Below are 27159 nucleotides of genomic sequence, written 5' to 3'. Positions count from 1 at the left end.
ACAGGTGTTCTAGCTAAATTCATATCATCCTTGATAAATTTACCAAGAATTTTCTCAATATAATGTGATTGAGATAATGCATATCCGTCAGATGTTTTAGTAATTTTCATTTCTAGTATAATATCTGCGACCCCCATATCTTTCATATCAAATCTATTGTTAAGCATTTGCTTAGTTGATTTGATCATGTTTTGACTGCTTCCAATGATAAGCATGTCATCCACATAAATACAAACTATGACATATCCTTGGTCAGTGTTTTTAACATAGACGCATTTGTCACATTCGTTTATCATAAACCCATTAGTAAGCATTGCATAATCAAATTTTTCATACCATTGCTTAGGTGCTTGTTTTAATCCATAAAGGGATTTTACAAGTTGATAAACTTTCTTTTCTTGCCCTGATACTACAAACCCTTCGGGTTGCTCCATATAGATCTCTTCATTTAGATCACCGTTTAAGAAAGCTGTCTTAACATCCATTTGATGTATGTCTAATTTAAAAAACGCTGCTATAGAAATAAGCATGCGAATGGATGTTATTCTTGTCACAGGGGAATATGTGTCAAAATAGTCCAGACCTTCCTTTTATCTGTAACCTTTAACTACAAGTCTTGTTTTATACTTGTCAATTGAACCATCTGCTTTCATTTTTCTCTTGAATATCCATTTATATCCAAGAGGTTTAGAACCTGGTGGAAGATCTACCAATTCCCAAGTATGATTTTACGTAATGGATTCAATTTCATTATTAACAGCCTCTTTCCACAAACGTGCTTCAGGACCTGTCATTGCTGCCTTAAAGCTTTGAGGTTCATTTTCTAACAAGTATGTCAGAAAATTTGGACCAAAGGATTTTGATGTTCTCGCTCTCTTACTTCGTCTTGGTTCATCATCAGTTAAATCCTGTTGGTCGAGACTATTACTAGTCTCTTGTGTTTGATTGTCATTAGTCTCTTGACTTTGTGTACAATCATAAGTTCTTTTCTGTGAACTTAATTCCTGCCCTTTCTTATAAGGAAAGACATGTTCAAAAAACACAGCATTCCTTGACTCTTTAATAGTGTTCACATTTATATCAGGTATTTCTGATTTATAAGTCAGAAACCGATATGCACTACTATTCTGAGCATAACCAACAAACACACAGTCTACTGTTTTTTGGTCCAATCTTAGTCTTTTTAGGAACAGGAACTTCAACTTTTGCCAAACACCCCTACACTTTTAAGTATTTATAGGAAGTCAGTCGACCTTTCCACAATTCATAAGGAGTGCTGTTGGTTTTCTTGTGGGGTATTCTATTAAGAACATAAGTAGCAGACAATATTGCTTCCTCCCACAAGTTCTGTGGTAAACCTGAACTTAGTAACATGGCATTCATCATTTCTTTGAGGGTTTTACTCTTCCTTTCAGCAATTCCATTTTGCTGTGGAGAATAAGGGGCTGTAGTTTGGTGAATAATGCCATGTTGTGCACAAAATTCATTTAATGGTGCATCATATTCACCACCGCTATCACTGCTAACCATTTTAATGGTTTTACCAAGTTAATTTTCAACTTCTGTTTTGTAGAGTTTAAACATTTCTAAGGCTTTATCTTTACTTCTAAGTAAATAAACATAACAATATCTTTTGCAATCATCAATAAATGTTATGAAATATTTTTTGCCTCCTCTAGTTTGAATAAATTTTAGATCACATACATCAGTATGAATTAATTCTAGAGGTTCGGTTTTCCTTTCAACCGATTTAAATGGAGCCTTAGTTAGTTTCACTTCTACACAAATTTCACATTTATGATCAGGATTAATTTCAAACTTTGGTATATGATCTAAACCAATTAATCTACGCAAAGCATCAAAATTCACATGTCCTAATCTACCATGCCATAAATTTGACTCAAGAATATAAACAAAAGATGTGTTATTCTTATTCATAACAACTTTCGGTACAACTGTCATTACATTCAACTTAAAGAGACCATCACTCATGTATCCCTTACCAACATACATACCACTCTTTGTTAATACAAATTTATCAGACTCAAATACAAGTCTAAAACCATTTTTACTTAACAAAGACCCAGAAACTAAATTCTTCCGGATGTCAAGTACATGCAGTACGTTGTTGAGGGTTAGTTCTTTCCCTGATGTCATCTTCAAGATCACTTTCCCTTGTCCAGCCACAGTAGGAGCAGAAGAATTTTTCATAAAAAGTTGTTCACCATTTGTAGCCTTATTGTAGGTAGTGAACATTTTTTTGTCCGCACATATGTGACGAGTTGCTCCAGTGTCAACCCACCACTCTTTGGGATTTCCAACCAAGTTAGCCTCAGCTACCACAGCAGAAAGGTTGATGTCATTCACTCCATCAGAGATGTAATCCAATTCTATTACATTGGCCTGATTGGTGGTCTACTTACTTGTACTTCCATGATCCTTCTTAGGGCGGCGGCAGTCAGAAGCTCGATGTCTAGTTTTGCCACAGTTATAGCATTTTCCTTTGAACTTCTTGCTACTATCGCCTTGTTTAGGACCATCTCCAGTAAACTTCCTCTTTTTGTTATGTGGTTTATGAACTTGTTCAACCACATTAGCCTTGGACTCAATGGGATTTTTTCCATTCCTCTTTTCAACCTTTCAGTTATCTTTCTCAATTCTTAATCTTACAATCAATTCATCCATAGTCATCTCTTTGCGTTTATGTTTTAAATAATTTTTGAAATCTTTCCAAGCCGATGGTAACTTTTCCACTAAAGCAGCGACTTGGAATGACTCGCTAAGAGACATACCTTCTGAATGAATATCATGCAAAATTATTTGAAAACTTTGAACTTGAGATATTACTGTTTGGGAGTCTACCATAACAAAATCCAGAAATTTACCGACGACAAATTTCTTCGTGCCGGCATCTTCTGTCTTGTATTTCTTCTCCAAAGAATCCCACAATTCTTTTGCTGTTTTCAGAGGACTGTATACATTATACAGCATATTGTCAAGGCCATTTAGGATGTAGTTTCTGCATAGGAAATCTGAATGTTTCCAAGCATCTATAGCGGCAACAACTTGCCGATCACTTTCACCCTCTTTAAGTGCTGGAGCCTCTTCATGGAGAAACCGGGCCAAATTAAGAGTCGTAAGATAGAACAGCATCTTCTGCTGCCATCTCTTAAACTCGGTACCGTTAAATTTTTTCGATTTTTCTCCATGATTGATTGGTACATGAACATGGTTCTATATAGGGACCGATGTAGGTGTAACAATAGGAGTACCACTGCCAAATGCAGTTTCAGTTGTAGTAGCCATAATCTCTGATTACAAAAATCAGAAAAAATTAAAACACAAATTAATTTTATTTTCCTTGTTACTAAAACTAGAAAAATAAAATATCACAATAATTTTCTGTAATACAAAATAATATTCTGCAATTGTTAATGACACCAGTATATTACTACTAGTTGTCAAACAAAAGAGACAGTATATTACTACTATCTGTCAAATAGCATAAATCACTATTTATTTTTCCAACCAGAATAGAAAACACAGAAAATTAAATACAATGAAGCTACCAAAAAAGGTATCTGTCTTAAGATTGTTGGGCAATCTTCACTGTATTTAAATAGATTAAATTCTGTTGTGTACAAAACAACAACCAGAATATAAAGAAATAAAGAAAATGAGAGAATTTGTTTGATTACAAAAATCAAACTCGAAATAAAAATAAATAAATAAAAACAGATTTTATTTTGTTACAAAAACAAAATTAAAATATGATTAAATAAACAAAAAAAAAACAGAATAAAAATTAAACAACTTACTTGGTTAATTTGTTTTGAATAACTATCTGATCAAGTCCAGTGTTTAACACTGTGTCCCTAAGATAGATTCGTCCTCACCACAGTACTTTCAGAATCTGGACGTCTATCTCCCAGGATAAAATGATCTATCAACGAATAAAAGCAGCACTACAATTTATTCGTTTGTCGAACACACTAAGTGTTTATACTCTCTGTAACAAGAACTTAATGCAAAATGAAGAATAAATTTATAGCAGAAGATAGAGTATGAAAATTGGAGTATATTTCCAAATGGGGGGGCTTAGTCTATTTATAGATAGATTGGTGGCTTTCCATTTTAAATTAAACAGGTATTGTACCTGTTCAATTTGAATTAAACAGATACAAAACTGTTTAGGCACTGTTTGGTTTGAAATTCAAACAGATTTAGAGCTGTTGGGTTCAAAAAACGGAAGGGCCCTGTTTGGATGTACAGAAAAAATCGAACCAGATTATTTCCGCTTAATTTGAATTATGGATTTTATTTTACCCAAAAATAAAAATAAATTCAAATGTTTTTGGCCCAAAAAGATTAGTATTGGGCCGAACAAGCCCAACCCAACCACACACCACGCGCCCAAGCCCAGGCCCAGCCCGCCCGACCGGACGGACGGCGCGTGGTGATTTTTGGGTCCAATGGGTCTAACCCATTTTGCCCATAACCTCTCCCTCTAAAACACTTGGGTACCCCTTGGGGCACACACCAAGTACCAAACCCATGCCTTATAAACCCTTTCAAAACTTCTCACCAAATCAATGTGGGACAAGCCATTTTATAACCTTAAGGAATTTCCACCAAAACTCTATTTCCATGGAGCACACTTTGGTTTCAATTTCTCATTCACTCGGTAATGGTTTTGAGCAACCAAATATACCGCGTGAATCACAATGCGGCATAGAACGCGTTACCACTTTGACCCAAGTAAATCGACGCTCGAGGCCCACCTAAAAAATAGACCAAACTTGAGAAAAAATTTCTGGGTAACCCAGAATTTTTCTACCATTTCCAACAGAATTTTGATATTTAAATAATATTTTTAAAATTTTAATATTATACTTTTATAATGTAAAATTCAATTTTCTCTTATTGTTGTAATTAAAATTTGGAATTATTTATAACCTCTACTATTAGGGGCTTTTGGACAAAGAGGTCTATGTTGGATAAAGGAAATTTTTTTACTGAATTTTTGGATTATAAATGCCCTTTTAAGCTTTTTTTAAGTTTCTACTATTGAGGGCTTTAGGATAATAAAAATTCATATCGTTCCTTTTGCTATTAGGGGTCATTAACAATAAATGTTCTTTTTTGTAGCCCTCTAAACAAGGCCGGATTTCTTTTTTAATACGTCTTTTGACAAAGTATTTTTTTTTTTTTTAACTAGATAGAGAATTTTTTTTTCCCTATCTTGAGTGTTTAAATAAGAATTTTGAAACTTGTAGGGTTTTTCAAAAACAATTCTGTTAGGTAGCCCGAATGTCGTCTGGCTCGAATGGCTTGAGGTGCCAAAACGATGTCGTTTTCGCACCTCTTTTTTTTTTTCATAACTCAGAGAAGAGAAGAACAGAGGCGGAAGAAGATGAAGAAAGAAGAAGAAAAGAAACAAAGACGAACAGGGGAGGAAGAAGAGGCAGAAAGAAGAAGAAGAAAAAAAAAGATTCTTTATCTTGTTTCCCCAGAAGGACAACACTCTGCCTCCTCCACAAAGTCTTCTCCCTTTCCTTTTCTTATTCCCTTCTTCCACCCCATTTTCCCAGTCCGTGAATCCATTACTCCTCTCTTTCTCTCAAATTTTACTTTGACAAAAAAAGATTCATAAACAAACAAGAGCTTGGGAACACAAACAAACAAGACAAATCTTTGAAATAAAAAAACAACAAAAAAAACAAAACAAGGCAAACCTAAACCATTACACTAGTTGTACACAAAAATTAACTCTTCTTTAACTTTTCTATGTAAATCTGTGACATACATATACTACCAATTTTTTTGCAATTTTGGTGTCTCTGAAAATTCTTTTAAAGAAAGAGAGATTGAACATTTGAAGAAAACTCATTTATCTTCCATATGTCAGATCACTATGTAAAATTTTAATCTTCACAAGGTCAAAGTTTAAGCCAAATAGAGAAGGTTTTTTTTTCCTCACTGTGTTGAGATTCAAAAAATTTTTAAAAATAAAATAAAAAGAAAATAATGAAATGGAGTGAGTTTGAAACAATGCCAAAAGATAAGTTTGACATCTCTTCTCACTTCATTTCATCTTTGTGTGTATACAGTTTGATCTGTATACAGTTCAAACTCACTCCATTTCGTTATTTTCTTTTTATTTTATGACATCAAACTCACTCCATTTCTTTTTATTTTCTTTTGATTTGCATGCCAAAAGATAATTCGGAAAATAACATCCTTGTTTCAAACTAAGTTTGATCTGTATACACACACAGATCTGTGAACAGAGAGAGAGAGAGAGAAGGAGAGAGAGAAAGAGAAAGAGAGAAGAGCGAGAGATACACAGATCTGTGTATACACACAGGCGGCACCGGTGGCTCGAAGAGTTTGCGACCGACGATGATGGTGGCACCGGTGGTTTGCGACAGTGATTTCGACTCTCTTTCTATCTCTGTTCCCTCTCCCTCCTTCTTCTCTTCCACTCCTCCACCCACCGGCATCGCGACCCTCCTCTGTCTTCGCCTTCTCTTCTTCTCTTTTCTTCCTCATCTCCTTCTCGTCTCCTTCTGCTGTCTGTCTCATAGAGAGAAAACAAAGGGAAAAGAGAAAGAGAGGGGAAAAAAAAATTTAACCCAAAACGACGTCATTTTGAGTTTCGAGCTAAATTCGAGCCAACCATTTTGAGCCCTCAAACAATTTTCTTTTCCAAAAAATGTAACCATAGAAGATAGTGAGAATGACTTAATGGTTAAGCCCACATTGAGATGGGCATCTAGGATTGATGCTGAGTTGGAGAAAACATGTTCTTTGTATCTACTTTTCCAAATTTATGAATATGCTGTTGGTCGCAGAGTTGAATAGATATACATATATATATTTCCATTTTTATAGCCTTTTGGAATAGAAATACTCTTCAATAACCCATGTTTCACTTCATTCCTTCAAATTAATATGATGTTGTTGTGCATGTCAAGTGTAGCAACTTGTCAACTTGGTAGTCATGTGTATTGGAAAATTAGAATATATGCATCATAAAAGTAAGATAAGCATAATTATATAGCTTAGTTGTGACAGCTCTATACAAATAGATGCAAACGTTAAAAATGATATTGCCTTTGAAAAACGAAATAATATTCATTATTTCTTCTCTAAATTTGTGGTCATATTTCTTTTCGTGTTTGTTCTTTTACATTTTAACAATCATCTAATCCTAATTTGAAAGACCTTTTGGTCATACTAGACATTTTGAGAAATAATTTTTGACATGTCTAGTAAGGCATAAACTAGTTTAAAGGTAAGAACAAGCACATTAAAAGTTCATGTGGAAACATAGGAAACTAGTATTTTGTGAAAGATATTCAAAAGAAATCAAGAAAATGCTAGAAAGGCCTCAAGTTGATTATCAACTTACCATGGAAACAAGGACCATACTCAATTGGACTTCAATTTAACACAACATGGTGGAATATATAAATATGTATGTATATATATATGTACACCTCCTAAAGGATTATAAAGGAGGGGAAGGGCTATTCTATTCCAAGAGAAATCCATTCACCCAAGTATGTCATGAATAAACTAAGAAATATTCACAATCCTATGAGTGTTGGAAAATAATGGGTTTTCAAAAACTTTAATTTGAAATTAAAGTAGGACCCAATTGCCGGTTGAGGTGGGTCTGAGTGATTTTTTATTCTCTTAAGTGAGAAGATTGCAATACAAAAATAATGTACCGAAACCATTGAGTTGTGAATAAGAATTGTCTCATAAAGTGGGTATCAATAAAGTTGGGTTTAGATTTGTACATAGTCTTGGTTTGGACTGGGCCTAGACTTGTACTTGTGCATGTGCTGAGTTTGGTCTTAGACTTAGACTTGGACCTGGACCTAGACCTAGTCTTGAGCTTTCGGCTGAGCTGTGCTGGGCTTAGTTGTGTATGTGTTTGAGATTCGGTTTGGATCAGGTTGTGAACCCACACCCGTATCCATTTACAACCTATCTAGTTTAATTCTCAAAACTTATACATTATATACACATTATGATTTAAATAATGGTTTTAGAGTTTTGAACCTTTGTAACTCTAACCCTAATGGCTAGAGTTAATGACATTTGATAACCCCATTGATGTTAGCCTTTATGACTAAAGCTCTCCCCTACTAGTATAAATAGAGGTCTTTCTCCTCCAACTTAGTAAGTTGTTTTTTATAGAGGTTTTGTGATAGAAACTGAGATGATGTTTTGAAATAAAAAATTGGAGATGAATTTTTACATCAAAGAAAAATTTTCTATCTTCTTTTGTTAGCCTCTTCTTTGGTTCTGGTTAGAGAGAGTGCAACCATTGTCAAGTTCACCGAAACTATTCAGAGGGTGCTTCTGTATTAACTGGTTTCGACCGTCGTATCCTAAAAGGCAAATGCCGGCATACCTTCAACACCCATCGAGAGGCGGTGAATCTGTTTTAAGGAAACTGTGGTATCACACAGACTTCGGTTTGCTTCTTTTCTTATCATTTCGGTTTGCTTCTTTTCTTATCATTTGTTTTTAAATTTGATGAGTTCTAATTTTTTAATAATTTGTTCTATTATTAATGTAATCTAATTTATTTCTATATTTTTTGTTGTGTCGTTTATTTTGTATTTCATCCTTTTAATAAATAAAAAAATTTGTTTTGTCATTTCTATTTAATTTATTTTATATATTTTGTCCATGTATTATTATGAAAAAATATCAACAATTTTAAAACAGATCTTTTATAAATAGGTTTTGAAAAAATAATTTATTTTTTATTTTAATTTATTCTAATAACTCTTGGAATTAAAATTAATTTAATTGCTTAGAGTTATTAGATTGTTTTGAGTTGTTTATTTCTAATAATTTATTCATGCAATTTGTTTTATGTTAATTAGTTGTTATTGCATAAGTTATTTGATGGTTAGTGTTTAAGTTGGTAGGAGTTTATAAAAATAAGAATTTTATTATGTAAGATTCTTACTATTTGATTTGATTTATTTGTTATTTGCCTTCCTTTGTAACTAACTTTCTTTACAGGCTTACCTAAGCGAGAAAAGAGGATATATAATACGAACAAATAAAATAAATTGGAATTAGTAAATTGGACTATTAAGTTTTTATTTGAACATGATTACCTTTGCATGGAACAAGGAATAATATTAGACCTTCGGAATTTTAATGAATTGAATTATTCACTTTATAGTTCAGTTTGATTTCGGATTTATTCCATATGTTGTTTTGAAAGTGTGGTGATAATTTCGATTTAATTTGATTAATAAAATTCTGGGAAAAACTAATAGCTGGATTTTGAGAATTTCTAGAGATTCAGCTAGTCAAGAGGTTTTCAACCGTCCAAAGTATCTCCAAACAAGTTTGGTTTAGGAGAAAATTTAGTAAAACAATAGTCTTATTTCTGTGATTGGTTTTGATTATGTTGCATTATCGCATGGTGGTATAGCTTGACATTGTAATGAGATTAACTCTTATTCATTCTATTTATTTTTGGTTGTATCAATTATGATTATGTTGCATTGTCGCATAGTGGTATAGCTTGGCATTGTAATGAGATTAACTCTTATTCATTCTATTTATTTTTGGTTGTATCAATTGTGAGTTCTTTTATGTCTTGATGGGTAATCAAGGAAATTACTTCAAAATATTTTTATATTCATGGAATGGTAAATGGAAGTTTAAGTCTATTATTATATATATATATATATATATATATATATATATATATTTTGCTTATAGTTGCATGGTTGGATTGCCAACATTATAACCATAATATTTCTTTATGTATAATTGATTTATAACCATGCAACTCATGACATTTTTGTAGCTAGAATGCATCTATAGCCTTTGAATTACATATTGCGAGTTGTAACTGAAATTATTTTTATAATATTCACTTTATTGGTTCATTAACTCATCTTGTATCCAAGTGTGTATATAACCAGTGAGCATGAAGATTGAGTGACAACGAGGTGTAGACACCCCATTTTTTATGGCCCCTAAGACTTAGCGCCATTGATTGATCACTCAATGATAAATGTGTACGCTTGTCAAATGCTTGACTTCCTCAGTAGAGAACCTCCATTTTCAACCTACAAACCTTGTGCCTTGTTTTGGACCAAAATAATGGTTTTTCAGGCCTGAGCATCCAGACATCTGCAAACCCACTAGTGTGGCATGCCGCCCACTAATGCAAAAGCCAGATATTTTTGGCCAGCTGTCATCACAGATATATGCATCATTCCAGCTGTGTTTGTAAGGATATTTTCAAGGGTCTCTTTGGAAAATTTCTCTCTCTCTACAACTCTCTCTCTCTCTCTCTCTCTCTCTCTCTCTCTCTCTCTCTTGTAACTTACATAACCTTTGCCTAGACACTCTAAACCAAACTTTGAGGGATCTTGGCTGAGGTGCTTAAGCTTGCATTTTAGCACTTGAGAATGTGAAATAGTGGTTTGGGAATTCAAGGGATCATTCATCTTCAAGAGGTATATATTCTAGTTATTTTGTACCATCTCTTTCTCATCTTTTATTGCTGTTTTTGAGTTATTTTTCACCTTTATTTTTGGGCTGAAACATGTGGTTTAAGGCCATTAAAGGTAGAGGGGTTGACAACCCTTCTTTGAACCTTGCTTCTAAGGCCTTTGTCCTTGTGTTTACAATCTTCTCATCAACTGTTTTTGAGCTTTTTTACCCCTGAATTTCAAAGTTTTTCAGAGGCTAAAATCATGTTTTAAAGTCCCAAAAATGGAGGGGTTAGCCTCCCCTCCTTATGCTTATGTGCGAATGTTAATCCCTCAATATTTTAGTTTTTTGTGGTGGTTGTTTTTGTCTTCATTCCAGCACTTTTTTTTTTACTGTTTTAGGACTATTTTTATATATTAGCTTCATTTGTGCTTTGTATAGTATGCTTGTAGTGTAATGGTCCTCATAGGCTTGGGGGTTTAGGCCTTCGCCACCAACCTATTTGAGTTTATAGCATTTATTTTTTACTTTCCATACTTGTGTTCACCTCTAAACATCTCTGCAATCTTCCTCATTTCTTGACTTTTTTTCTTGGTTTCGAGAGTTGCTCCAAAAGGAGTGTTGTTTAAGCTTAAAGGGGTAATATTGTGCTTAATGGCTTAATCCCTTTGGGGGTTCATTACCAACGGCATGATCTTCTTCTCATGCCTAAAACAACATTTGGCTTGGGACTTCTCTCTATTAGTGAACTCAAAGATCATTATTAGACTTAATCGACTAAGGAATGGAAGGTAATTAAAATGGGGTAATAAAATTGAGATAAAATGAACCAAGATAATAAAATGATTTGGTGTTCAATCAAACGTTAATTGAACACATGGTGACTTGGGTCATTTCATAGTTGTTAATGATGAAATGGTTCAAGTTTCCGATGTCGACCACTTCCCTTAACCAATCCATGATAAGGAGAAAGTTTTGTTGGTCTTTCCTTACCATTTATTGAAATTGTATCACTTGGTTCATAAGTCATCGCGCAATGAAATTGCGTCGATTGATGGCTTACAAATCAAGCCTACCCCTCATTTGACCTGTTTGCTGATAAAGAGAGACAGGAGGAGCAAACATCCCCTGAGAATACTCTGTTTGTGCTCTATTTGTTCTCTGTTGTTGCAGAAAAGAACCAACATTAGTGGCCGATAGGCCACTTTTACTGGGCGGCAAGCTACTATTTATGGCCAGCCGGCCACTACTTCTGGCCTGCCGACCATTTCTTCTAGCCAGGTAGTGTCCTTTTTCCAGCAGAGCAAAGCAGGAACTGAGGTGGAAAAATAGTGCAATTTTCTAAATGTGTAACAGGGGCATTTCAGTAGCAAAACGAGGGCTCTTTCAGGTGAAAATCCACATCCATGCATGAACCATCCCTTGATTCTCGGGATCCGTTGAAATAATGTTATAATATTAGTATGTTGTAATTAAAGTAGTGCACTTGTAACTGATTAGTTAATTTGTGGTGATGTAATAATTAGCTAGTATAGTTAATTTATTTCATTTGGGTTGTAATAGATTAGTTAATTCGTAGTAATTAGTTAGGGCATTTATTTGGACCCTCTTGTGCGAGGGCCAAATTGTAATAATGTGTACGTCTTCTAACCCCACATCTTTCTCCCTTTTATTTACTCACTTATGATGGATAGCTTAAAACATCATGTTTCTTTTAGCATTTCCCATGTTTGCATCCATTTGTTTTGCATACATGAGGTTCGGCTCATCATTCTAACAAAGCATTGTAGTTTACATACTTCATTGAATACGTGTTGAAACTGCATGCTATCAAGTTGTTTCAAATGTCATAACTCGTAGCCGAGCGTATTAGTTGCATATTGCATGTGTTGCATTAGTCATATCGCATTAGTTAGGAATATGCATTTTTCTAATTATTTTACTTTGTTTGGCTTGCCTCGAAGTACTAGGTGAGCTTTTATTGCTTTAGTATATCGCATGTGTGTGATTGTTGCCATGTCAAGCATGATTACCATGAGGCTAATTGCTTAAGTGGTAAATTGTTTGAATGCCTGTGGATAAAGGCTAATTGCTTGAATTAGGATAATTTGAGTAATGTGCATATGCGATCACTTTTTCAAGTGGTATATATTCGAAACAATTTTCAAACATACATGAGATCAAGTGTTCCAATTTTTCCAAATTGGTCTATACTTGTGTGCAACATATAGTAAGTTAGTCTAAAAATCGGAACAAGAGCATATAATGTAAATAAGAATCACATCACGATTAGTAGAGACTGATCTTTGATCGAGCGAGTGGGGTGCTCAATTCATGACCTTCCCCTCTCGTACCTAAGTTCTCGAGCCGAGACAATCTTGGTGGTGACGGACACGTGGCCTTTGGCACGAGTCATGGGTTTCCCAAATTTTCTAAAAATATTTAGGTGGCGACTCTATATCTGGCAAAATAGTCCATTTTTGGCATTTTGATTCAAAATTGATTTTCCAAAAGAATTGTCGGATTTGGCCTCATTCATGTTTATCTATTTCACATTGCACTTGTGGAATCAGATTCAGAAACATGAGAGTTCCAACTGTAGGGCTAGTCATATCCGAAAGGAGCACGAAAAGTCAATCTACAGTTTCTAGCGACTTTACTGGGGACTTAGAGCACTTGATTCAAATTTCATGATGTGAAATGTTATCTACACTTATATGTTCTTTGCATTACATTTGCGTTGGTATTCTTAAGTCACTGTGTTTGTCATCTGCTATTCTTGGACGATTTATCAGAGGCTTGCCTAAAACCTTGCTAAAAGGCTAACCGGTCATGGGCTCTGCCATAATGGAAACATGACCCTTGAGTCTAGACTACTGCTGTACTGTTTGATCTTCCTTTCACTTCTCGGTGTTAGGTGTGAGGGGTATATTAGGTAATCTCTCTGAGGTACCCCCTTTAACCATTCGGCCTAGCTGCATATAGTAAAGCCCTAGTGACTGTTCCAAACTAGGACAGGATGCTCACCCAAACACAGGATTGCGTGAAACCACTTGTTTGAAATAGTGAATCCTAGTTCATGACAAAAACTAGAATAGGGTAACCCTTCCCCCTCATAGGGGTGTTTTAGCTCTCTCTTAACTAGTATGTGCTTTACAGTGAAACTGTACAGGAATGTGCATATCAGTGGTACAGTTGGTATTTGTTTCAAGCAGAATTCAGTATAGAGTACAGTTCTATAGCTCTGATCATATCTGTGTACATCTTAACTGAGGTGCTGTGCGATTTCTGATTATTGCTCTTTTGCTTTATTTCTTTTGCTAGGTAGTTTAAAAACATAGCTTCAGAAAGTTTGGATATCCCCCAAAGACTCTACACATGAGTCGGAAGACTTTACGAAGCCGGGGAGATCTTGTTCAGGGACAACTTGTATTTACCTCACTTTCACCGGTTACAAGACAGAGGAGAGTCAGGCAGAGTTCGTCAATCCAATTCTTACAGCAATCACCTCTTAGATCACCTATGTCTAGTCCGATCCAAGAACAGTCAACTACTTCGAGCTCAGCTCAAAGACAATCATCTATTCTCATGGCACAATATCCCCCAGCCGATATGGAGGCATTAATACTTCAATTGCAGCAAAAAGTTGAGACACTACAACGCGATGCGACCTGTCAGGCCGAGGTTACGACTCATCAGGCTGAGGTTATAACCAGACTACAACAACAACAACCATAGCCGGCTGCGGTCTCTGCGTCCCATGCACCCACTGTAGCTACCCCAACACCCGGAGTCATCGCTCATACTGCCAATGATCACGAAAACCAGGGTAATCCAATAGAGCCAATCCCAATACAAGCCTCTAAAGCCCTAGTTTATCAAACCGAGGCTTCGTTTGAGTTTGAGGTTGATCCAACTACACTTAAGGTCAACAAATTGGAGAAGCTGTTCAAGAGAGCACAAGGGGTTAACTGCATCCTGGACATAGAAGATAGATACACTGATTCTTCATATATTGTCGGATCGGTTTAAAATGTTGCACATTAATCGATTCGATGGCTCCGGGGATCCGATGGTCCATTTGTGATTGTTTTCTAATATCTTGCGGTCGATGGGCTTAACTAGACCACAGAAGCTATCTCTCTTTTGCTGCATCATGTCGGGTATAACGGCCATTTGGCATGCTAAATTGGAAGATTCTATCAAACAGAATTGAGAGGAGATGGTCGAGACCTTCATTGCTCAGTACGCTTACAATACTCAAATCGAGGTCACAACTCGTGATCTCAAAGCAACATGTCAAGAGCCGAAGGAGGGTTCTTTTGAGTTTGTGACAAGATGGAGGGCCAAAGCCTCGATGATGACCATGAGGCCTTCCGAGAAGGACCAAATCAGAATGGTCGTCGAAAATCTGCATGGCAAGCTATTGCAAAAAATAATTGTGCTCCCATTATTTACGTTTACAAAACTTCATAAAATGGGAGTGCAAATCAAAGATTCCATGAAGCAGGGGCTTATTACAGATGAGAAGGAGCAGGCAAAAAGGTCGTTTGTTCGCAGTTCCAATGTTGCCAGTGGTAGCACAGCTGTGAAGCCTTCGGATGTAAGTGTTGTCACCACAAGAAAAATTGCCGATTCATTTGCCAACACAGGCCCACGAACATCGTCCAACCCTATCTGACCTCAAAGGACTTTTAACCAACTATACATGACTCTATGTCAACCTTTAGAACCTTGCCCATTGCCAAATCCTCTTCCACCCAAACACAACCCCACAAAATACTGTGCGTTTTACCAACAGCACGGTCATGACACCAACCAGTGCTTTCGATTGCATCATGAGATTTAGGATCTCATTAACAATAAGGTGATCGCTCCAACTCAGAAACCGAACGTAACCACAAATCCACTTCTAACCCATAATCAAGTCCCCCCACCTTAAAATCTTAACCCGGTCCATATATTGACCACCTTTTATGATCCCAGCATATATATTACCCCATCTCACCTTCCAAAACTGGCGCTGTTCATTCCTGAGGGCACGGACCTGTGCATGATGGACATGTCTGACCTACAACCTAAGCTTTCTAGATCAGTGGTGACAACACCAGCCGTGGAAGAGGTTCTGACCGCAGAGAAAGGTACTAGTCTGTTGCTGGAGTGTCCTGGGGACTTAGCTGAGAGGATGTATGACTCGATTTGTTATATTGTACCAACTAGTCAGACCAAGCGTGAACAGGTGCTACCAAGCTCGGCAGACGTCAATGTGGTCAGTAAAGATGGCCTGGGCCAAGGGTAGAATGATTTGGCAGACCTTGAAGAGGATTTGGACAACTTACAATTCTTTAATGAGCATGATCAGTGAAATGTACAGATTAGATGGTTCGACCTAAATGGATCGATTGATAATACTGGATGACTGAGTGATGAGCCAGACAAGAAAGAAGAAACTAGAATGAAACCAAAAGGGAATGAAGCAGAGATAGCTGTAGTAGCCAGAAAAGCTAATAAGAAATGAAAGTTGCGGGAGAGTGCTAGTACAGAAAACCTAGCCCAGGAAATGGGTGTTGTGAACACTATCAATACTGAACAGGAAGCTACACTGAGGTAGTTTGAACGAGAAAGAATTGAAGACAGCTGGGAAATCGTAATTTCACAACACCCTGTGGGGGACACCTATGATGTGAAGGTGATATAAGCAAAGTCGGACAACTGTTTGTCAGCCACTGAGGGCTAATGGTGGGATGATAACGATCTGCATCTGGCCCATACTGACGAAGACTAGGGCAATTGTATTCCAGACAATACGTGGTATGCTAAGGAAATAGATTATCTCACCCGCAGTGGACGGTATTTTAAGCCCCCGTACCTAGATAAAGTAGAGGCATCTGGAAAGGACAAGGAGGTTGAGAAAAAAAAAAAGAGAAGCAACTAGAAGAAGAGTTAGTATTGAAACAACTCAAGAAAACCCAAGCTGACATCTCCATCTGGTGTCTTCTCATGGCCTCACGAGTGAACTGGAAGGCAGTGTTGTCGGCAATGGACAAGGCTAAATTGTCCATTGACACCACGCCCAAGTAGTTTGTGGGTTTGGTCTTTCCAGGTGGTGCCAGGTCAATGCTTCCTTTCTCTGACAAAGAGCTACTGCTGGAGGGCTCGTCTCACAACAAACCGTTGTATATATCTGTGGAATGCTAGGAGAAGTAAGTGCTAGTGGTGTTGGTAGATACCGGTTCTACCATTAATGTTTGTCATTCCCTTACTGCCTACATAATTGGGCTCAAATCGGTGGACTTTGTTCCCACAGCCTAGGTAATACGGGCGTATGATAACACAAGTAGAGAGGTCATGGGTACAATGCAAATGAGAGTTTAGGTGGGCCCAGCTAAGCAAGAGGTCGAATTTCACGTCCTGGATGTACCGACTACCTTTAACCTTCTGTTAAGGAGGCCTTGGTTACACCATGTGAAAGCTATCTCCTCTACTCTCCATCAGATGTTGAAGTACCCTCATGGAGGAGGAGTAGCAATTGTTTTTGGGAATTCATCCATCCATCCATCCACCACCAGCAGTAACTACTCTAGCGCTAAAGATCAACCATGGCGACGAAGATGTATTCTTTTTGGGATTCACTCTGGCTGAAGCCTGGGTAGTGTAGACCATTCTGGCCGCAGATGAAGGCATGTACGTCAGCGCCCAGTCCATCTATTTCATGAACAAACTGCGATACGTTCCAGAAATGGGGCTCGAAAAGAGTGGTCAGAAAGGTGTTGCAGCATTGACAAATGTGCCACACAACCCACATGCCTTTGAACTGGGCTATGTACCCACCAAAAAGGACTGAATAAGAAAAGAAGAAGATATGAAGGGCAGAGCCAAAGCTAAGAGAGCTGGAAAACATTATGAACTCATCCACAAGCCAATCTAGGGGACACTTAATGGCTATTTTGTTCAGGAAGGAAAGGATTTCCCTTTTTATGGTTTTCCCGAGCCTTGGGTAAATTCCTCAAAGCAACGTGTCCCCAAGTTCGAGATCTTCTTTGATCTGCAGCTGGAGGATGGCAATGAAGAAAAGGTTGAACCAAGCATCAAAGCTAACCAGAACACAGAAGATGAATCAGACGACAGCGAGCCTGGAGTAGGGGCAGCACTGGTCAGGTTTTTGAAAGATCCCGTAGCCGACCTAGAGAACTTGGGAGATAACTTTACTATCTCCATAATCGGGGAAGAACTAGGTGTGAACCCAACCAGTGTCATTTTGGATGCATTAGGAGCACCACATCTTACTTGGCAGTTGGAAAAAGGCTATCTTTCCAGTTCTGAATCGGGTAATGAACCAGAATCTGATTCCATTGAGTCTGTGGGGTCGGGATCAGATTCAAGTTCTTCTAAGTCTGAGTCTGGTATTTCTGGGAGTGGTAACCCGGATACTAAAGTCCTGTCTAGGTCTTCATTAAGCTTTTCTTTTGAGTCTGTTGCCGAAGATCTGGACCTTTAGAATGATAACTTTGCATATTTTGTGTACTCTTCTATGTTGTTGGTTTATTGTATTGACTAGGATTTCCAAAATTTTAATGAAAACGAAAGGGAAGAAATTCCTCTGGCTTTGAAATTTTTGATTAATCGAGAGGAGGGGAGGTTTTCTAAATCCTGTATGGATGAAATCATTGCCATTAATGTGGGTACTGAGAAGGATCTGCGTTTAGTCTAGATCGGGTCCACGTTGTCTTCGGAGGAGCGCAAGCGTTTAGTTGCTTTATTAAAAGATTTTAAAGATGTTTTCACATGGTCTTACGAAGACATGTCTGGGATTGATCCTAAGATTATGCAACACCGGATCCCTCGTGACCCTAAGGCTCAACCAGTCAAGCAGAAGCTGCATAGAATCCGTCTGGATTAGGCATTGAAAATCAAGGACAAGGTTACCAAGCAGATCGAGACAGGTTTCTTGTTAGTATCTGAGTACCTGACTTGGTTGGCCAACATCGTCCCAGTGTCGAAGAAGGACGGTAGAATTCGAGTTTGCGTCGACTTTCGGGACTTAAATAGAGCTAGTCCGAAGGATGACTTCCCACTGTCGCACATTAATGAATTAGTTGATTTCACTGCTGGCCATGCCTTGCTATCATTTATGGATGGATTTTCTAGATATAACCAGATTCTGATGACACCCGAGGATAGAGAGAAGACTGCATTCACCACTCCTTGGGGTACCTGCTGCTACCGATTTATGCCGTTTGGGTTAAAAAATACTGGAGCTACCTATCAGAGGAATGCGACCACCATTCTGCACGACATGATCCATAAAGAGGTTGAGGTATACGTAGACGACATGATCGTCAAGTCCAAAGAATGAGAGGACCACTAAACCACGCTAGAGAAATTATTTCAACGAATCAGAGAATACAGATTGAGGTTGAACCCACAAAAGTGTACCTTCGGGGTAACAGCAGAAAAAATACTGAGATTTTTTATCACACAAAGGGGAATTGAAGTAGATGCTTCCAAAATCAAGGCCATCTTAGAAATGCCACCACCAAGGACTGACAATGAGGTGTGAGGCTTTCTGAGAAAAGTGCAATTCATAAGACGGTTTATCTCAAAACTAACCTTGACTTGTGAACCACTTTTGGTCTCTTGAAAAAAGGAAAGAAATTCCGTTGGGACGACTGTTGTCAGTTTGCCTTTGAACAAGTTAAGTAGTACCTCCAGAATCCACATGTATTGTCACCACTGGAGCCGAGGAAGCCTCTGATTCTATACTTGTCAGTGACAGATACAACCATGAGATGTATGCTAGCTCAAGAGTCTAAAGATAGAGTGGAGAAGGCTATCTACTATTTGAGTAAGAAAATGCTAGACTATGAGACCTTCTACACTCCCTTGGAGAAAACTTGCTTAGCCTTGGTATGGGCTACCAGGAAGTTAAGGCACTACTTGTTAGTTCACTCTGTAATTCTGGTTACCGAGATTAGGTCACATCAAATACCTCTTTGAGAAACCAACGCTTACAGGTAGGCTGGCTCGTTGGTTGCTTCTTTTTTTCAAATTTGATCTGAAGTATATTGCACGCAAGTCAGTTAAAGAAAGAGTTGTGGCGGAGTTCTTGGCAGACCACCCGGTAAATGGAGATGAAGCAGTGGAATATTTGTTCCGAGATGAAGATATTCTACACGTAGAAGAGGAAACATGTACAATGTACTTTGACGGAGCGTCCAATCAGTAAGGTTGTGGGATTGGTGTGTTGCTGATAGTGCCCGATGATTCCCAAATACCTTTAGCTTTCAAACTTCAGTTCAAAGTATCCAACAATGAAGGAGAATATGAAACATGTATTGCTGGTTTAGAAGTTGCTCTAGAACTAAGGGCAATAAGGTTGGACGTTATCGGGGACTCAAACTTGGTTGTTTCTCAAGCAAACGGGGACTGGAGAGTCAAAGAGGAGAAAAATAAGGTTTACCATCAGACCCTGGATATTCTAATTCTTAGATTTGAAAAACTAACGTTTATACATCTACTGAGGGAGAACAACCGGTTCGCTGATACTTTAGCAACTCTATCTTCTATGGCAGACATCCCACTAGGGGTCTAGATGCGTCCGATTATCATCGAACAGAAATACATGCCGGCTTATGAGACCATTTCCGTGATAAATGAAGTGCAAGACAAAAATCGTTGGTATTACGATATTTGGAACTTTTTACAAAAGGAAACGTGTGAGGCAAATGCCAAAGACAAACGGGGAATACCACGTCTGGCCGTCCAAGTTATCATCTGCAAAGGTAAGATGTATAAAAGAGGTCATCTAGGAATGCATAAATTATGTGTCGAGGAAGAGGAATCGAAGTGCTTTATGGAGGCTATCCACTGCAGAGAATGCAGGACACACATGAACGATGTGATGCTAGCCCAAAGATCCTTATGCAAGGCTATTACTGGTCCACCATGGAGGATGATTGTATTGGTTTTTTATGGCGATGCCACAAATGTCAAATCCGTGCCAATTGCATGAATATTCCGCCGTCAAAACTTCATAACATGACTTCACCACAGCCTTTCTCAGTCTGGGGAATCGACGTTATCGATGCAGTCTCGCCAAAAGGATCGAATGGACATGAGTATATCCTGGTGGTGATTGATTATTTTACAAAGTGTGTAGAAGCTCAATCCTATGCAGTATTGAAAGCATCGCATGTGGCTAAGTTTATTAGAACAACATCATCTACCTGTACGGAGTTCCAAATGAGATCATATTTGATAACGGCTCACACTTCAAGAAAGAGGTGGTGGATCTTCTTGAGAAATGCAACGTGGCTTTTCACAAGTCATCGACATACAGACTACAAACTAATGGAGCTGTTGAAACCACCAATAAGAATATCAAGAACATCTTGCGAAAGAGGGTAGAAACCTACAAAGACTAGCCAGATAAACATCCATTTACACTTTGGGGCTACTGGACGTCGATCCAAATATCCACAGGGGCAACCCCATATTCTCTCGTCTATGAGATGGAAGTCGTTTTGCCAATTGAAATTGAAGTCCCGTCGCTGCGAGTTATGACTGAGTGTCAGATAGCGAAGGCGGACTGGCAACAGAACAGGTTTGAGGAGTTAATGTTGTATAATGAAAGAAGACTAAAGGCACTATATCATGTCCAGGGCTACCAGCGCAGAATAACTAGGACTTTTAACAAGAAGGTTAAGTCTAGAAATCTCAAGAAAGGAGATATGGTATTGAAAGACAACCGAGCTCATATCCATTACCCTAGGGGCAAGTTCAGACCTAATTGGACTAACCCTTACATCATCAAATCTATCTGGTCGGGTGGAGCGGTTATTCTCATGGACTTAGATGGCCTGGCAGCCGATCAATACGGACAAATTGAAGAAATACTATCTGTGAAAGGCTCATTAGGTTGAAAATCCAAAAAGGCGGCCTAGGCAAAAATTAGAGCATGGAAAATTAGAAATAAAGAAAAACTGAGCTCGCAAGGTTGAAAACCCTAATGGACAGCTTTGGCAAAAGTTAGAGCGCAAAAGAAGAGAGTTAATACTCGAGTGAACTTGAACCGAACTACGTAAAGCCTGATTCCCATCTTTGGGATACGTAGGCAACTTCATCCTGAAGTTCAACTTTAACAATCTCTGACTCAACTAACCTGTCCATTTGCCTGATCAGGTCATCTTTGTCTGTTAGTTTGGTTGTGATCTTCATTTTGGGGGAAAAAAGCTGGTCACAATGCAGAACAGTAATGGTATTCAAGCAGGGGCAGTTGTAATCTTTTGATTCGAGGTTGTACATCTTGAGGATTGATTTTGTGCATGTCAGGCAGTGATCATTTTCGAAAATGGTTTTGGAAAGTTTTAATAAAAGTTGATTTTTCTTAAAATTTTACCTTTACAACTTGGACCATTTTTGCTACCAAAAGGAAAATTTTTAGTGCTCACAACGTTAATTCCATTGATTTAAACATAAAGTACATTCTTCAACTCTCTGATACAAATCAAAGTTGCTTTTACATCATAAAACTTAAAAAGAAAGGCCAAACCAATAAAATAGGGGCATAGGAAATTCAAGTGCTTTTGCGTCCTTTGCTCGTGCTTACGGAAACCTCTGTAGCTAGAGTTAGCCCGGCTTGTGCCTCATCCTCGAACCAAGCCAAGCACTCACCAGAAAGGGCATAATTAAAACTAGGGACAGGGGTCAGAAGCTCTCTTGTCCTCCAAACAGCAAGATACCGAGTTAGGTATGAAACACAAATCGGGAATGAAGCCGGGGTATTCTATCCCCTCTTCTGGGCAGGTTTGATCATGTCCAAACTGGAGTCTGAACTAGAAGAGAAAATAGAACACGCAATGTGGGAGGCCAATCAATTCAATACTTGGCTGTCGAGACATGTTGTAGCAATGTCAGCTGTAAATCTGTTACACATCCAGTTGCACCACCATCCCTCATTGGGAAAGTCCACTAGTCGCTGGCAGAAGAAATAAGCTCCGGCTGAATATTCGGGGCAAAGGTCCACCATTTTCAGCTTATCCATGAGCCATACTTGGGAAAGGATAAAAAATAAGAGAGATTAAAGAATAGAGAGATGTGCATGGAAAGAAAAATAAAGAAAGGGCTTTGAGAGAAAATAGAACATGAGTGCCGAGTGATGTGAAAGGTATATATCAGAAAGGCTGGGAAACAATACCTAAAGAAGTAGTGGACTCTCCACAAATCTGGTGGTCTCTCACCAATGAAAAGCATCTAAGCTCATCAGGGTCTCAGCCAGCATCAAACTAATACAACTTTTACCCTCTTTCAGATAATGGGTTACTTCGATCAGGTTAATATTGGCTCTGCCGCAACTAGCGGCAAAAAGAAAATGTGCAAGAATGCATAAACAAAGGGTATGTTGCCGAAAACCTCACCACAAAGGGTCGCCTCTGTCACCGATGTCGGAAAACTGATGAATCAAGCTGGGTATATCTAGCTCTCCGTCATGGGCCAAAGATCAAGCTTCGTGCAAAGTGAGCCCACACATCCGTCTCAAAGCCTGGGTGTGGCCAAAACAGGGCTCAAGCATGATTTCCTCATCGCGCCGGGTTTCCATCAATGCTCAAAATTCTTCAAGAGTCAGGCCCATTTCCTGTGTGCCGAAGTGAAATACATGCGTAATTGGGTCCTAACATCGAACCGCGGCATGAAGGAACAGAAAATAAAGTGGAGTACGACTCAATAAGAAAAGCGCATTTATGCCAAAACCTTAGAAACTTACCTTTTTCATACCGTCCAAAGTGGCTATCCATACATGCGTAATGAGGTTCTGGTGAAGAAATCACGAAGAAAGACCTTTTGTAAAAAATAGGGCTGTGAGTGGAGGCCAGTTATTAGCCATCTAGTAGATCCATCACAAGTGGCCAGCCGCCCACTTGTGTGGCCTGCTGTCCACTTTTGGGCTTGGCAGTTTTGGCAGTCTGGTTTTGTCTTGATCTTTGTGTTTTAAGATCTTGTTTTGAGTGTTTTGGTTTTAGCAAGTGTACATAGCTGTGTTTAGTTGTTTCTTACTTTGTTTCTTTGTTTATCGAGTTGTATTTTGGTCATTGGTCGACTCATTACCCGATTAAGAACATCGTGCCAATACAAGTTTTTTATTTTTGGTTTCAAATTCAACTCCATTTTCATTCTACAAATATGGTGCTCATGATGCAAAAACAATAACTCTTTTCATAAAACTGCAAGGTCTTCCCCCGATCATAGTTTTTACAAAAGAGGGTACAAGTTTTCAAAAGCAAAAGTTAAAACCTAACTGAAGCTATGCATGTGCTGAACTACAAAATGAAAGAAACTAAGCAAAAGAGTATAAAGCTCAGCGCCAGTTGCATCAGGCTCAAAAGGCCCTCTTCGTCCTCTTTCTCGGAGAGGACTAAAGGGCACTGTCTCTATCGGCACCGCTATCAGAACCAAACTCTGAGCCAGGACCAGGGTCATCATCTCCGCTCCCTAACTCAGAGCTAGCCTCGACATCGTCTCTATTCTCTGACCCCGAGCCGGCATCATCTTCGCCACTCTCAGATGACTCAGAATGTCGGCTCACTACTTCCTCAGAGTCACTGGCCTCGATATCATCCCCGCTCAATACGGGCTCGGACTCACTGCTCTAACTTTGAGCACCCCTGCCTCTTCCTCGACCTCAGCTCTCATCTCGGCCATATGCTGGGGCTTGTTTACCTCTCCTTCCTGTCGTCGGAGGAGGTGCCGCTGGTGCTGCTGCTGCCACTGGTGCCCTCAATGCAGTAGAAGGTAGTACCATGTATCAGTGCCATGTCAAATAGTGTCAAAAGGCATATCAGTAGATTAGTGTATAGTATCGTGTGTAGTGCACAGCAGTACGAACCAGCAGTGAAATATATGCGGAAAATGGGGATACCTGAATACCGTAGAGACTAAGTGATGTCTCTCTCCTCTACACCATGCCAACTAGAAAAGCAACTAGCTAGAGGAGGCCCTTTGTGTATTCCGGGGGTGCTTATAAATGAATTTGAACATTAATATCTAGAAATAGAGAATATGGGATGCAAGTTGAAAAGTGTAGTCCATACTTGAGGTGTGCCAGGAGCTCTGACATACCCGTGCCTTGGCTCTAGTGGCTCTATCGGTATCTGATAGGTTGTCCCACCTGGATGCCAACAAGTAAGCATAGTAGGAATCACAGGCTAACCTGTAGCCTGCACGGTGAAAGGGGCCTCTCCAACAGCCACCTTGGCTTATTGAGCAGCCTCTCCAGCCAATGGAGCATATGTCGTGTCGCCTGCATAAGCTCCAGTCAGAGGCAGCATGAGATGAGCCTGGATGAAAGTCGCATACTCGCCCTCCGCTCTAAAATAGTCGGTATCCAGCCCTACCATGAATTGAATAATAGCCTCAGTTAGGAGACTATTGGCTGTCCTCATAGATGTTAGGGGGTGGCATAGAAACGACTGGGGCGGATGAGCCCAGAGTCTGGCGTATGAAACGCTCACCCAAGAACCAGGCCCGGCAAAGTGGGCCCTTCAGTAAAATCCAAAATCAAGATGTGGCCTAAGCCCCGGCATACTGGTTCCTCACTCTGGTTAGCATCGTCGTCCAAGGCTGCCACATGATCTGCAAATAGAGAATGCACATATTGTTAGTTGCTGTCAGTTATTAGAGTATGAATCAAAATATAAGCAAAAATGACCGTAAGTTTTGAATTACCTCGCAGCAACCATCGTATCGAAGTATTGGCGGTAGAAGGTAAACGTCATATCGTTGCGGCTCTAGCACCGACACCGGCCGTCATATCATCACGAGTAAAGCACAACTGGAGGGATCTTATCCAGTGGCTCTGGAGCTAGAGCCGATAAATAAACGTAAACCCATAACTACAAGAAAAGGCAGCAGTGTTATTAACAAAGTGTCAACAGATATAAAACTGAAAGTGCAAAGAAAAAAGCACAATGTGTCAACAAAAAGTGCAGAGCAGAAAGCACAATGTGTCAACAGAAAGTGCAAAAGCCGAAAGGTGTGGTGCATACCTCACAGGCTCTCTAGTAGCCTCCAACCCGCTCTTCCCTCATGCAGGAAATGGAACTCATATAGCCATAGAGCGTGGCGAGGCTAACTCCACCCCAGTGGTAAAATCAGACTCCAGGCAAGGTCATAAGGGCGCTCAACAAGTACAAGCCCACAGTGTTCCATCTATTCGCGAACAAGGTGGTACCGAAGAGGAACATCAAGAAGCCCCGGACGTACTACTCTATCTCCTCATGTGTCTTAGGCTAACTCCCGCAGAAGTGCTTGGAGAACCAACTCTATCTGACCATCGCTGGCCTGTATAGAGGTGGGCTCACTTCAAGCAGGTAGATCCAAGCCGCCTCCCACTCTCCCATATCCATGTCAAAGGGGATCAGATCAGCCCCTACTCCTAAGCTTGTGATCATGGAGAAGTCGTAGGGGGTCATCGTCATCTCCCCGACGGAAGAGAAGTGGAAAAAGTTGGTGGTGTCCCACCACCTCTCCACCAACGCTCCAAGTAGAGCCCGGCTAACCATATGCCGTGAGAGCCCAGTGCAGAATAAACTAAAGCTAGCCTCGTCAACAAGGTCGCTCACCTCGGGCGGGAGCTTATAATACCAATCTCTGGTCGTCAATACCCCATAACCCGTACAAGAACAGGAGTCCCCCTATGGCAAAGAAAGAGTGAAGCAGATGAAAGACAGTGATAAAAAAGCAATCAGATGAAAGGTAGTGTAAGAAATACAGTCAAGTGAAAGGCAAGAGAGCATGAAAATAAAGTTGATACCTCAGTAACGCCATAAGAGAGCTGGGAGTCTGGGTCCCTCAACAAAACGTCCTTTGGCATGCCACCAATGAAATCGTCAAAATGCATCATGCCTCCAGGTGCCATCATGTGCATACGGGGGTGGTAAGTGACTGGATCAAAGGGTCTCACCCGTAATGGTAGTGGCTCTGGCTCGAGCCCTGGAGCAAACTGTGTCTTGAAATCGACAACGATGTCCTCCACCGCCCCGCCGGCTCCTCGAAAGGAGCGTCATCATGAGAAATGTCGTCTGCCATTTCAAAAGTGGGTGAAAAATGGAGAAAATGAGAAAAAATAAGGAAAACTTAAAAAAAGTCAACCCTAAGAGAGAGATAATGGAAGAAAAAGTCAAAATCCAAAAAAGTTCACAAAACCCGAGAGAAACTTAAGAGAAACAAGCCCAAAGTGTTGAAAACTCAAAAAATCAACGAAAACAAAATCTGATCGGGTGCAAAGTGTAGAGGACCAAAAAGGGTTTACAAATAAAGTTTGCGTAAGGCATTAGAAAATGCATATAAAGCACAAATCTAGAGAGAAGAAGCACCTAGAGAGAAAGGGAGAATGATTTCGGACTTGGGTGTGTGAGGAAATGAGGTGTGGTGGTGTATTTAATAAGACCCATGCCGAAATCCCATTTTTGCCCCCGAATTTGCATTAGTAGTCGGCAGGCTTCATTTGTGGCCGGCAGTCTTCCTTTATGGCCTAGTGCTGGTTTTGTCCCTCTTTTGCCCTAACAATGTATGTGAGGTTCTCTTTTGGGTCCAGATTGATTTTTGAGGAGCTCGAAACTGTGTTCTAATTGCACCGTTCCCAATACCCATTGTGTTCTGGCAAACGAACGTGCC

The sequence above is a fragment of the Camellia sinensis genome, chromosome 8 (genome assembly GCF_055761805.1).
Source record: "Camellia sinensis isolate YWXY chromosome 8, ASM5576180v1, whole genome shotgun sequence".
Lineage (NCBI taxonomy): Eukaryota > Viridiplantae > Streptophyta > Magnoliopsida > Ericales > Theaceae > Camellia > Camellia sinensis.
Note: the sequence above shows the minus strand (reverse complement) of the source record.